We start from the raw sequence: 14,880 nt of genomic DNA on the forward strand, positions 1-14,880 counted from the left end.
AGAGGCAGTGACAGAGAGGTGGGGCCAGAGGGGACAACATAGCCCAAGAGCCACACAGCTAATTAGTCTGAGAGGCACTTCTGTCGCATTCACAGCAGGAATCTGATTGGCCAAACTGCCAGCCCACCCTGCAGAGTATAAGCATTCCAGAAAACTGGGCAGCCTGCCAACACTGTGGCCTGAAAGCTCCCAGCCCTGAAATCCAGGTCTGGTACCTGCAGCCCAGGAGCCCTGCCCTGTCACACACTGGCACAGCAATGCAAGGGGAGAGAACTCCGCTGGGTAGAGATGCCAGCAGAGCCATGGAGACTAAAGTGCAGGCAAGACCACAGCATCTTGAAGGGCACAGGTGATCAGGAGCAGGCTGTGTGTGCTCCTGCCTCTAGGACCCTTTAACGGAACCCAAAGTTTGCGCTTGGGTTTGTCAGGTGTGGAGCTTTGTTTCTTCCCTTGATAGATGTTCCAAGGATCTGGTCCCTGGGAATTCCAGCTAGCAGTAGCAGGCCACTGAGGAGAAGCAAATTCCTATCAAACCTCTTCTAATGTAGCATTGATCCCCATACCTTAACTTCACTCCTAGAGATATATGGAGAGCACCGAGGTCTGCTTTCCAAATAAGGGAGGAAAAGGTATAAGCATTAAGAAAAGTCTAAAATGAAAACAGGAGATTCTCCTGAAGGCTCCCCAGATGCATTTGCTGCTCTATGTCGGAACAGCAGTGCCCTTCTCTGGGCTCTCCTTGATGTTGAGTGAGTCAAGTTCTAACAGGAAAAGGCCCATCCTGCTTCCTCTTCCTCAGCCCTCATCCATCCTGTAGCACAACATTCCAATGTGTCTCCCTACTCCACATCTCCAGACTGCACATCCTTTCAACAGCATCCTGAAAAAGACTTGGACATGTGGCCACTCGGACTTCAAGCCAATACCCTCGGCTTAATGTCTGACACCAAGCTAGTGGACCCTCACCACAAATCAGGCTCCCACAGTCCTTCTTTCTCCTCATGGTATTAGTATGTCCCCAGGTAGATGGAAACCCAGCAGCCCCAGCCCTCTCGGTTCCCCACCATGTTCCGTGTCCTGTGTCTTCTTCCTCTCATCCCTCTTGCCTTCCTCTTCACACTCTGCTGCTCCCAACACATCCCCCTGCTTCTTACCTAGGCTACTGGATGCACCCCTGATGGACCCCTGTAGCTTTGAAGCAGAACTGGGCTCTGAAAGTGGCACATAAGTCTCCTGATTTTTGCAGAGGACAGAGGAAATGGGACCCTGAAGAACAGCCTCACTGTGTGTGTTCAGAGGGAGCACTAACATTCTCAGACATCAGTACTCATTCTGTAACTTAAACATCATAATCCATACTCTCCCTGCAAAAAAAAAAAAAAAAAAACATAGAAATAAAGTCTCCTTGCAGTACTGTCTGCTCCCTGAACACAGCCATCTTTTCCCATCTCCACCTTTTGCTCCCTTCTTCCTTTCCCTTTGTCTTTATCACTCAGTAAAACTCATGTAAGGCAATTCTTCTCCTTCTGCTCTTCCAGGCAACTCCTCCCATCTTCTGAGCCCCTACAGACCTTTGCTAGACTGCTCTTCTGACAGTGACAAAGCTTCCCCTTTATCACAGCTATTTATCCTACTTGACACTGAAGATTTCTTTCTCTTTTTTTCCCCATTATTTTACACTATCTGTCAGTATATCCTGCATCAAAAATTAGGAAGTAAAGAACTGCATGGCCCTACTAATATTTGATAGCAGAGGAACAGGTGGTATGCTTCCTGGTACCACACTGGTTCCACATCCCTATTTCAGGAAGGACTCAGTTAGCTATTAGAAGGATAAGAATTAGGAGATTGTCAAGTAGAAACAAGGGACTCTTGATGGCAAAAATGGTAAAAACAAAAAACCAAAAAAACCAAAAAAACAAAGTATTCCACACACCCTCACTCCCAGAGCACGGGCTAATGTGGACAGAGCCCCATCCCTCTCCCTTCCCCTCCCCAGCCCTAGCTGATGCAAGAACAAAAGGTAAGGTAGACAGAGGAAGCTGGAGATGGATTAGAGGCTGAGCATGTCCTAGCTTCTCTAGTTCTCAGAAACTCAAGAAACAGCCTCTGAGTTTTGGAACAGACAGAAAACAGCTTCTCAGCAAGGTGGACACTGGAGGGAACACACAAGGTTTGAATCGTAACAGAGACTGCATGTTAGAACGCATGGGAAGAGAGGGCACACAAGCTCAGAGCCTCTAGTGACTTGGCAGGAAGTCACAAGGCTGGGAAAACAGAGATTGAACAGCTGATGCTGGCACAGAAACATATGGATAACAGAAAGGCTATCTGACCTTAGCTGATCTAGGAGCTGCAGAGACACTCAACTCTAGCTCTCAATATAAAGTCTGTGCTGGATAGGGGAGTCATCTTGAGAAGGTCATGCCCAGGCTGGGGAGCCATGAGACTGCCAGCAGGACTGGCCCTCAAAAAGGCCTGGGTAGTGGATTACACTACCCTCTGTGGAGCCTTGTGGGTGGTGATAGATTAGGAATGCTGGCTTACAACTGACATCAGCCCAGTCCTATGGCTATATAGACCTGATTTGTCAGAAGTAAACTCTAATCCAGGAAGCTGGTTCCATATTACCTTTTACTAGTGAGCAGGGAACAAAACTATCCCAGTTACTTCCACTGATAACTTCCACTGATAAACACATTCCAAAGAAAAAGCGGTGTTTGCTCTTTCCAAAGGATGCATATAGCCACTGAGTCATGGGAAGAAGTGCCAATGGGCAGAGGATACCAAACACTCATTCTCGCCCACACTACTGGCCAGCATAGGAAATACTTTCTTCCTTTTGTCTTCTTTGGTGTCACACACACACACACACACACACACACACACACACACACACACACATTGTATATATCTGTGTGTGTGTGCACAGATTTCAACATAAAAACAAAAAGAAAAAAGAAAAAACAAAGCAACCTGACTCCTCCAAATGTTCATAACTCTCTAACAACTGACTCCTGGGACATTGAACTAATTGACATATTGGCTAAAGAATTCAAAAGAATGATTTATTACAATATCACTGAACTTTAAGAAAATGCAGAAAAACAATTGAGTGGATTAAGGAAGACAGTATAAGATGTGAATTATAAGTTCAATAAAAGAGTTCTGGAAAGAGAATCAAGCAAACATTGGAAATGAAAAGCTTGATAAATCAAAATTTTAAAGCATAGTAGAAAACCTCATAGACAAAAGAGAGCTGCAGAATTTGAAGCCAAGGTTGATACATGAGAGCACTGTCACCAAGGAGGAGGAGAAGGAATCAATCTCTGTGAACAGAACATGGAAAGCCTCTGGAACGTGATTAAAAGACCAAGCTTATGTATCTTTGTATAAGAAGGCACCAAGACACAGACTAAAGACACAGACAACCTATTCAGTGAAGTAACAACAGCAAATGTCCTGTGTTGGGAAAGATATGAGCATCCGGGTACAAAAGACATGTGGTGTCTTGGACCAACAAGGAGAGAAACCACTCAAAGACACAGGGACTGACGAACCTGCTTCTGAATAAACAATGGGACGCTGAAGAAATCGAAGGAAACTGAAGTGAGAACAGAAACGCAATATCCTAGGATCTGTGGATACAGCAAGGCAATTCTAAGAGTCAAGTTTATGGCTTTAGGTGTGACATTTTAAAAATTGGGGGACAAATAGATAGGTAAGGAAGTAGAAGAGAATCTGGGGGAATGAGAATGAACATGATCGAAACACACTGTATGAAATTCTCAAAGAGATAATAGAAGTACTTTTAAATTGTTGTCTTAATTACTGTTCTATTGCTGTGATGAAACACCATGGCCAAGGCAACTCTTACAAAAGAAAGCATTTAATTGAGGACTTGTTACAGTTTTAGAGGGTCAGTCCATTATCATCATGGTGGGAAGCAGACAGGCAGTAGCTGAGAGCTTTATTGGTCCACAAGCAGCAGGCAGAGAGAGAGAGAGAGACATTAGGCCTGACCTGGTCTTTTGAAACTTCAAAGCCCACGCCCCGTGACACACTTCCTCCAAAAAGCCACACCTCCTCCAAAAAGGCCACATCTCCTAAGCCCTCCCAAACAGTTCCACTAATTGGAGACCATGTATTCAAACATATGAGCCTATGGAGGCCATTCTAATTCAAACCACCATATTCTACTCTCTGGCCCCCATAGGCTTGTATCCATAACATAATGCAAAATGTACTCAGTTCAACTTCAAAAGCTGCATGGTCTTTCAGAGTCTCATCACTGTTTCCAAGTCCAAACTCCATGTCTCTTCTGAGACTCAAGACAATATAAGTCCCTGTAAAATCAAATGCAAAAAGCAACTAACATAGTCCATCCTACAATGTCACCGAATGATCATCACCATTCCAAAAGGGAGGAATGGGGGCATAGTGGGAAATACTGGGCCTAAGTAAGAACAAAATCCAGTAGGGTAAAGTCTAAATTCTACAGCTCTATGTCCAATACCCAAGATGATTCCTCCTTTCCAGCTTTGCTAACTGCAATACCTTCCCTCTCCCTTTTTCTCCCTCTCTCCCCTACCCCTCTCTCTCTGACTGGTTACACAGTTAGCAGCTCTCCTTTGCAGGTCTCCAACAGCTCTGGCATCTCCAACATCTTGGGGTCTCCAACACAATCCAAGATTCACTTTCACAGTTTCACATAATGGCCTGTCTGGGACTCCATACAGGTACTCATCTGCCACAACACCCGGCCTCAGTGGCTTTCCTTAAACCTCAAAGGAAGGTTCCATAACCCCTCTCCTGTACCCTTCTTGACTCTCAATCCAGAACCATGTGGCATAGCTGCCAAGTTCTTCCGCTTGCTGGGGCTGGAACCTGGTACCCTCCTCAAATTACATTTGCATTTGCATAGCTTTTTATTGTTGATGGCTTCCTTTGCTGCTTAAGATTTCCTTTCACTGTTTTTCATAAGTTGGAAGCTTAGGTGGATGGGATCTTGCCCTGAGTGCACCATGCACTCAGAGGGGATGGGAGGATGGGGGGAGGGAGAGGGAAGATATTGCAGTTAGCAAAGCTGGAAAGAAGGAATCATCTAAGCCCTTGGGCATTGGACATAGAGCTGTAGAATTTGAATTTTACCCTACCGGATTTTGCATGTAATTCCATTCCTAGCAGAGGCAGGTGGGTCTCTATGAGTCTGAGGCTAACCTGGTTTACAAAGAGAGTTCCAGGACAGCTAGGGTTATTACATAGAAACCCTGTCCTGGGGCAGGGAAGTGGGACTAGATCCCTATCTTTTACCTTGTACAAAAATTAATGACAGAATTTAACGTAAGAAATGAAAGAACAATACAGAGGAAATACTTCCAGAGAGAGAGGTAGACAATAACATCCTGAATAGAACTCTGGTCACTGAGGAAATATTAGCAAGAGCTAGGAATGGAATTATATCAAGCTAAAAGTCCTTCATAACAAAGGAAACCATCAACAGAATGAAAAGTCTGCCTGCAAGATGGGAGAAAAATCTCTGACAGCTATTCATCCAATTGAGGATTAATATCCAGAATATAAAATGAATTTAAAACATGAAACACAAAAAAAGTAATCTAGCCAACAAATGAACTAAACAGACATTTTTTTTAAGTTCAGATAGCCAAAAAGAAAACATGAAAAAATATTCAACATCTTTAGTCACTACTGAAACAAAAATCAAAGCTACTGGGCATACTGGAAGTCACAGTACCTGGGAGGCTGAGGCAGGAAAAAGTAGAGTGAATTTGAGGCAGGATGGGCTACATAGTGAGACCTTGTCTCAAAAGTAAATGAGATTTCATCTCCAACAAGAATGACTATCATCATCAAGAAAAAAAAAATGCTGTTAAGGATACAGAGGAAGAGGCACCCTCACACCCTGTTGATTCAAATGTTAATTAGTCCAGCCACTGTGGAAATCAGTATGGAGGTTCCTCAAAGAACTAAAAATAGACCTACCTTATGATCCAGCTCTACTACTCACGGTGCCAAAGGAATTAATTAATGAATACTCTAGAGAATTAGTTCAGCACACAATCAAGATACCTCTATAGCCATGTTTATCTCAGCCCTGTTCCCAATTGCCAGTGCATGGAATCAGCCTTTGTGCTTATCAATGGATGAACAGATAAAGGAAGTGAGGACTATATGCCCCATAGAGTATAAAACTAAACCATTCTATTTGCAGGGAAAAGCAGATGAAATGGAGATCATCATGTTAAGCAATACAAACTAGACCAGAAAGACAATGTTTTCTCTCAAATACAAAATCAGGAAGCAAGAGACATGGAGGTAGAGAGGACTAAGAGAGGCACGGGAGAGGCCAGAGATGCCCTAGGGATAAGAGTGAGCAATGGACTCTGAATATGATGCATTATATGTGTGTATGAGAATTTTACAACTAAAAAATAATTTATATAATAAAACATGCTAATTAAAATGTAAAATAAATATGAAGTGCAAGTCACCCAGGATAAACACCATCATCCAGCCCTGTGTTGTAGAGGTGTGATGTCATGGGCACAACTGAAAGATAAAGAAAATCTGGGAAGTCTCCTAGACGCAAACACTCACCAGAATTCAGATTATCCTAAAGACAGTTCAATGAGTGACTGATACCTTCTGTTCTGGGGGCAGGTAGGTGCTGAGGCTATGTGAGAAGAAGAACAAAGGTAGGCCACCCTTTATGGGGGATTATTTGTTTGTTTCATTTAAAATGTTTTTTTTTTAGAATTGTATACATTAGTACTATATTTCTATCACTCCCATCCCTCCTTCTCCTGCTTCACCTCTGCCCATGCCCGATTCCCTCTCAAATTCATGACCTCTTTTTCTTTATTATTATGAGTAATAATTATTATTATTTACCTGGGTAGGCAAACTCCAGGCCTCTCCCAACTGAGGAGCTACTGTCCTTGGAAAGCTTCCAGGGAAAGGAAAATCATTCTTCACTGAGGATGTGGCCATCCTCACATCTCCCACACTCCAGTGAATGGCTCCACATCATGCACAAACACAGCGAGGCACATGAAGGTGAGACGGGGATACGGGACAGATAGATGGGGAAGGACGGAGGGTAGATATGATCATAGTTCATCGTATACATATATGAAATCCTCAAAATTAAGGAAAAAATTTAAAGAACAGAAAATGTCCTTTTTTAATAAGCTTCATTATAAAAAAAACTTGCAAATAATAAAAAAAAACACATACCAAAATTAACCAAACTCAAAGTCTATACGTCCCAGTGAATGTCTACACAGAGTAGCCATGTGAACTGAAACGGTGGTGCTTCACCCTGACGCTTAGACTTTCACTATTGAATGTATTTTTAAGAATCTATTATCCACTAAAAATGAAAGATCCATGACAGGTTGGAATTATAATGACAACTAGCTTCATATCAAAAATGTCTCCTTTCAAGGGTTCTTTAACATTTAATTAAGATACGGCTAAGCGATTGTATTTAATGTTTTCCAAATTATATTTTCCAATAATGTGCATTGAAAATAATCAATGTAAAGTATCATTTTCTGTTTTTAAACAAGTTTATAAAATACAATTTATATATATATATATATATATATATATATATATATATATATATATATATATGTTGTGAAAGGGTACCCATTGACTAATTAAAATACTCACGTGTGTGTTGAGGACATGTGTACACTAACTTAAAAATAATGACAAAAGTCATAACAGCAAACAGAAGTTCTATACTCCAGCACTGGCCAGGGAAATGCTTATTATTTTATTATTTGTTTCATTGACCCTTTGACCACTGTATACTAACCACCTCTGTCTCCTTTTTGGCTTAGTCCATTTTAAATGATGTAAATGTATCTTCTCCTAGTGGGTTTTGCTTCTGGCTTGTGCAGAATATCTTTCCAACCACTCATTTTCAGACTCTCTATACTGATGAAGTGAGTTTCTTACAGGCAACACATCACTAGATTTGCTTCTGGGTTTGTCCTGCTTTTCTTCCAGCATACACTGTGCTGGCTGGTTTTACGTCAACTTGCCATAGTTAGTCACTAGAATGGAGGAAGTCTCAACTGAAAAAAAAGTCTCCATAAGATTGGGCTGTAGGCCAGCCTGTAGGGTATTTTCTTAATTAGTGATCTGATGGATGTGGCCCTGGGTTCTATAAAAGCAGGCCGAGCAAACCATGAGAAGTAAGCCCATAAGCAGCACCCCTCCATGGCCTCTGCATCAGCTCCTGCCTCCAGGTTCCTGAACTACTTGAGTTCCTGCCCTGACTTCCTTCAGTGAACTATGAATGTGGAAGTGGAAGCCAATTAAACCTTTTCCTCCCCAGCTTGCTTTTGGTCATGGTGTTTCATCATAGCAATAGTAACTCTAGCTAAGACATACATCTTTTCATTGGATCATATGATCTATTTATTTACTTTTCATGTGATTGGTGATTTGTGAAGACTTGTACCTGTCTTCATGATGATTTCTTTCTGGTGGTTTTATTTTAATATTATCTTTTGTTTCCTTCTTCCTCTGTTTATCATTATGATTTGGTGGCTTTCTGTAGTGGAAGGGATTGACCTTCTTTTGCTTTTGTGTACCAAAATTTTCAGTGGACCCTGTAGTTCTGTACATCATTATGATGCTAATTATCCTCCCATTTCTGGAGAACTTCCTTCAGCCACCCTGGTGGTGCTCAGCTTTCTTGTCTTGTCCACAGGACAGCTTTGCTGGGTTCAACACCCTTGCTTGACACTCAATTTCATTTCCAGGGTTGAATACAGTTTCTGCTGAGAAATAGTCTGAGAGGCTAATGGAGGGTTCCTAAATGTGGCTTGGCACATTTCCTGTTTTCAAAGTTCTCTCTTTATCTTGGACTTTTGATAGTTTGTCTTCAATATGGCATAGAGATCACCCTTTAATAGTCAAAACACTTCAGGGTCCATTGAGCCTCCTGGATCTGGTTGTCTACATCTCTCCCAAAATTCAGTAACTTTGGAAGCTGTTCTTTCATTGAACTTATTTTCTAAGCCTTTCCCCCTTTCCTTCTTCTTCAGGAATACCTATAATTTGAAAATGTGTTCACTTTCTGATGGCCCAGATGTCTTGGGACATCATGCTTCATTCTTTTTGTTTGGGGAAAGAGGTCTGGATGAGTTCTCTCACGAGACATACCTTTGCATTCAGAAATTCTTTCTTCTGCTTGGTTTAGTCTGTTGCTCAAGATTTCTACTGAATTTTTCATTTTTATTTGTTGAGTTTTTTCAGGTAAAGATTCCTGTTTGAGTCTTTCCATAGCTTCTGTCTCTTTGCCAGATTTCTCATTCAGACCATGAATTGTTTCCCTAACTTAATTAAATTGTCCTTCTGCATTCTCGTGTATCGTGTGAAGTCTCCTTAGAGTCGTTGTTTTGAGTTCTTTTGCAGGCAGCCCACCAATTTCCTTTTCTTTGAGATCTGTTGATAGAGTTATTGTGTTCTTTCACAAGCATCATGTTATCTAAATTGGTCAGACTTCTTGTGTCCCTCTATTGATACTTGCACATCTTATGGATCTGTTGTTGCTACCAATTTTATATAGTGATTTTCAGAGTAAACGTTTTCTCCTGAAGTCACATCTTACGTGCTGTTTCGTATGCTACCCGGGCTCTGGCTCTATCTGGGTGCAGCAATATCATCTCTACATAGCTTCCTGGGTTGCTTGGGTTTCCACAGAGAAAAGTTAGCCCCTGCACAGCCTCTCTAGAGAGCCCAGGCAATGGAGCATAGTCACACAATAGTGAGAGGGCCCCTGCCAGACTCCATAGGCTGTGCATGGGGGTGCTCACTCCAGCAAGCCTGGTTGTATGTGGCATAGAGATACCCATCAGCTTCTAGGGGTCTTGCAGGAATAGGGTCACTCCAGAGGTACAGCATCCAGTGAGAATGTAAAGCACGCAGCAGCAGAGGGGCACAGTGGGCTTGTCTTGAAATAGCACCCCTTAGCAGCAGCATTTTTCTTATCATAAAGCATTTTCCTGAATTCAGACTAGTTCCAACTGAAGCAATGGGGTGGCAGGTGCAAAGTCTTCATTCATTTCTTTATAAGACCATCCAAAGCCTCTGCCTGAGCTTGGCCAGTGCATCCATCAGGTGCTCCAATGTTCTTCTCCACATGCTCCAGGTAAGCAGAGGCTGTTTATCTGATTCTGGGTCTTCCTTGCAGGAAGAAGCTGCCTCTAGCCCACCATTTTGCCAGTTTTGAGTCCCAGGTTTACGTCTTGAGTCTATCTTTGGTTGATTTGGGAATCTGTTGTAAAATAAGGATGCAATTTCATCCTCTTTGCAGGTGGGTACCCAGTTTGCCAAGCACCGTTAGAGAGACCTTACTCTCCATGTATTCTTGGTGCCCTCATCCAACATTAGGTGAATATGTATGCATAGGCTTATTTATTTTGTTTCATTATTCAACGTTCTCATGTGACTGCCAGCCTGCTTTCATTACCACCACTTTGGAACAAAATTTAAAATCAGAAAGTATGATATATTTCAATTTTGCTCTTCTTTCTCAAGACTGCTTTTCTTATTTAGGATCCAGTGTGGTGTCATACAAATTTTAGAATTTTTTTTTTTTGCTTCTGATTAAAAAAATGATCCTGGAATTTTGCTTGTATCAATTATGTAAATATATTTGTGAAGTATAGATATAATAATATTAACTATTCTAGTCCATGGACAGGAGTCATCTTTTTAATACCCTTTATCAATTTTTCTATTGGTATTTTATAATTCTCTGTGCAGAGGTATTTCACCTCCTTGAATAAACTTACTCCTCTGCTTTGATGATGTTGCAATTGGGATTTTTTTATTTTATTTTCAGATAGTTCATTATAAGCATTAAGGGAACATGACTGATGATGTATGTTGATCCTATATCATTAACTTTACTGAATTCATTTGTTAAAGTGCTTCATGGGGTTTTTTAGAATTCTCTACATACGGGATTATATCATTCACAAAGAGAGGTGAGTTCACTTTGTCCATTTTAATTGTAATACCTTTTGTTTCATTTTCTATCTAAGCTCTCTGGCTGGGACAGCTAGCACATACTGAATAGAAACAGTGAGAGTGGACCACTTTGCCTTGTACTGGACCTCAGAAAACAAGCTTTGGGGTTTTCTCTATGGGTTCTGACCATTATGTTAACTGTGGGATTTCAATAAATATCTTTATTGCATTAAGGTAAGCTCCTTTTATTTTATTGAGAATTTTATTATAGTATTCTAATTTCATTTTTGTCACTGTGATAAAATATTCTGACAAAAGCAGCCTAGGCAAGAAAAGGTTTGTTTTAGTTCACAGTTTCAAGTTATGGTGTCATCGAGGGGAAGTTGTGGCGGTGGCAGCTTGAAGCAACTAGTCACATCACATCCACAATCAAGAAAAAAGTGAAATAAACACTGCTTGCTTGCTGCTTGCCTGCCTGCTTGTCTGCTTGCTTGCTGCTTGCTTGCTGCTTGCCTGCCTGCCTGCTTGTCTGCTTGCTTGCTGCTTGCCTGCCTGCCTGCCTGCCTGCCTGTGTGTTTGCCTGCTTGCCTGCCTGCCTTCTTGCCTGCCTGCCTGCATGTCAGCCTGCTTGCCTGCCTGCCTGCCTTCTTGCACACACTCAGCTCTATCGCTCCAGTCTTCTATGGTTGAGAACCCCTGTCTAGGTAATGGTGATGCCCATGGTCGGTTGAGTCTTCCCATATCACAAGGCAATCCTCCACAGACAAGCCCACAGGTCATCCAAATGTAGACAGTTCCTCTTTGAGACTCTTTCAGATGACCCTAGATTGGGTCAAGTTGAAAACTAAAATTAAACATCACATAGAGATAAATTCCTAGAAGCATCTATTCACCCAAGACTGAATAAAAAGTCTGAATAGACCGAGAATAAATAAGTTTAAATAAGCAGCCAAAAGCCTCCCTACAATAAAAGCTCAGGACCAGGAAGCTCTGTGGGTGAATTCTACCAAACATTCAAAGAATGAATACCAATGTTTCTTACACTCTTCCAAAAAATAGAAGACTAGTTTTAAATTCATTTTATGAGGCCATAATCTCTGTAATACCAAACCCAGACTAAGACACCACACATTATCTATGATTAACACAGATACAAAAATCCCCACAAAGATACCAGCACAAAGTTCAACAGCACACATCAAAGGCCATGCACTGTGACCAAGGGGACTACATCCAAGGTAGGCTCAGTATTCACGCATCAACATGACACACTATGTTAACAGAATGAAACAGAAAAACCACATGACAACTTGATTCTCTCGATACATGCAGAACAAGAATTCAACAGAATCTCTCCAAATAAACTTGTCAAAGGCAATTATGGCTAAAAATATAAAATAGTCTTTGTTCAAGCTAGGCATGCTTTTCCTTCAGCCAAGTGCTGGAATAGAGAGCAGCGATGAGCCGAATGAAATGAAGATTCTTGTTGGGCACTCTTCATCTCTCTTTGCAAATGTTTTCCAGACAACAAATGTGCTCATTTATTCTCCATCCACTTTGGGCACACACAGACATTTCGGCCTCTTGCTGTTGACTCTGGATTCCTTGAGCCGCAATGCAGAGCACTTGACATCTGCAAGGAAGGGACAACACGACATTTGCTTCCAGGCTAAAGGTCAAATGCATTTGTCATTAAAGTGCTCAATAAACCACCAGAAGAGTCACTTGGATGGGGCATCAAATATTTAATGTGGTCAGAGGCACAAACAAGAGAGCAGATGTTCACATCTGGCGATGACAGGGCCAAAAGAATTTTCTTCTGAACTTCATTCCTCCTTCGCATAATCACTTTCCAAATGTATTTTTGAAATATCTGGGAGAGGATAGAAAGTAATCATCAGAATGTACATCCAAGGGAAGGGCACAGAGTGAGCTCTGCATGGTTTTCCCTTCTCTTCTATTTGTTTCTGGCTCATTCTAATTCCTTAAAAGGTCCCAAATATGACTTGCATGGTACTTTTTTCATTTTTTTAAAGATGTATTGATTTTACATGTATAAAGGATTTGCCTGAATGCCTGTAAGTATGTACATCATATGCATGCCTGGTGCCCACAGAGGTCAGATCCCCTAGTGGACTTACACATAGTGGACTTACAGAGGGTTCTGATCCACCATATGACTGCTGAGGATCAAACTGGATCTTCTGAAAAAGTGACAAGTGCTCTTAACTGCTAAGCCATCTCTCTAGCCCTAACTGTATGGTACTCTGTAAAAGGCAGTATTATTCAAAAAATAAAAAGAAATATCTTGAAGCCACGCTTCACAACACAGGCCCATACTCCTAGCATTTGGAAAGCTGAGGCAGGAGGATTGACAGCTTGAAACCAGTCTGGACTACAGTGAATCCCTGTCTCAAAAACAAACAAAGCCCTTTGAAATGCACTACTGTATCATTAGAGCTCCCTTCAACCCGATCCCCAGAATGGATCACAGTAACCATGTATGTATGTGTGTGTCCACTACTTCTGACAACCTGATCATGGTCATTGTCACTTGCCTAGGCCAGATAATGCTCTTGTAGAAATGTTCCAATCCAGATTTTAAAAAATCATCTCGAGTAAAATAACCTGAATATTGTATGTTTTCTCTTATACATGAGTGTTAGTGTTTAAGCTTTCAGTGTGTGTGCTGCCATCCAGATGACCACAGAAGTAAAGGGGAGGCTCCCCCAAGAAAGAGGAGATAGAATGCAGTGTTAGGGAGAAATAAATGGAAACTAGGAGGGCTAAATAGGGAGGGGGAGAGAAGGGTCGAGGAGGGACTATTAGGACAGACAACTAACACTAAAGGGCATTTGGAAAAACCATGTGGAAACTTCCAACTGTAGAAGCCTCCTAAAATAGATCCACCTAGGGAACTGCAGTCACCAAACAGAAGGGAGACAATGCTCTGCCGACTAGACATTTTGTTCCAAGTAAACTTCCACTGTCAGGAATGGGTTACATCTTGTCGAGTCGTTGACTAAACGGGTCCCGTAGAAACCCCCCAACATCACAGGCTATTGTCAAGGCTATTTGGTTTCTCTCTACAACCTGATGGTAAGGCTGTATTAATGAAGACACTTACTTATGTCATTGAACATTGAGACGTCCAGCTGGTGCCCAACTAGAAGCTTCACCCCTACTGACTAGTGCTCATGGAGATGGAAGGTATTCTACATGCTACCAGAGCAGAAAGGTAGTTATCAATAACACCCAACTATAACTCTTGCCTGAAATGTATACTGGTGCAACAGTGAGGCAAATGTTGTGGGAATGACCAACCACGTTTGTACTGGATTTCAGGCCAGTACTCTGGATGGAACTCTGACACTGCAAAAGTAGCCAAGAACCCAACACCAGACAGGTAGGTCATGGGCCTAGGGAAAACCTAACTATTACTCTACTAAAGTCGTCTTTTGTGACTCCTAACAACATTCCGCTATAGCTGTAGATCAGTGCCTCTCTCCACCCACATCAGAAAACCTTCTTGCAGGAGATGGAAACTAATCCAGAGACTCACAACTGGACAACATGAAGAGTATAAGAAAGTTTGGATCGCCTCATTCTTCATTGGATATCTTCATCAAAGCCCTCCCCTCAAAGCTTAGGGTCCTATGAGGAAGAGGAGACAGAAGGACTGCAGGAGCCAGAGGAGACGGTGACTCCAGGGAAGCAGTGTCTTCCAGACAACAAAACCGAAGCACATGAGAACTCCCAGAGGAGACTGTGGCACACGCTGAAGATCTGCGTAGGTTCAAACCAGACGGGGTCCAGTACTGGGAGAGGAAACTGAACACGGGGTCTCACCCCTAACTAAGAAGC

The sequence above is a fragment of the Peromyscus eremicus genome, chromosome 9 (assembly GCF_949786415.1).
Source record: "Peromyscus eremicus chromosome 9, PerEre_H2_v1, whole genome shotgun sequence".
Taxonomy (NCBI): Eukaryota; Metazoa; Chordata; class Mammalia; order Rodentia; family Cricetidae; genus Peromyscus; species Peromyscus eremicus.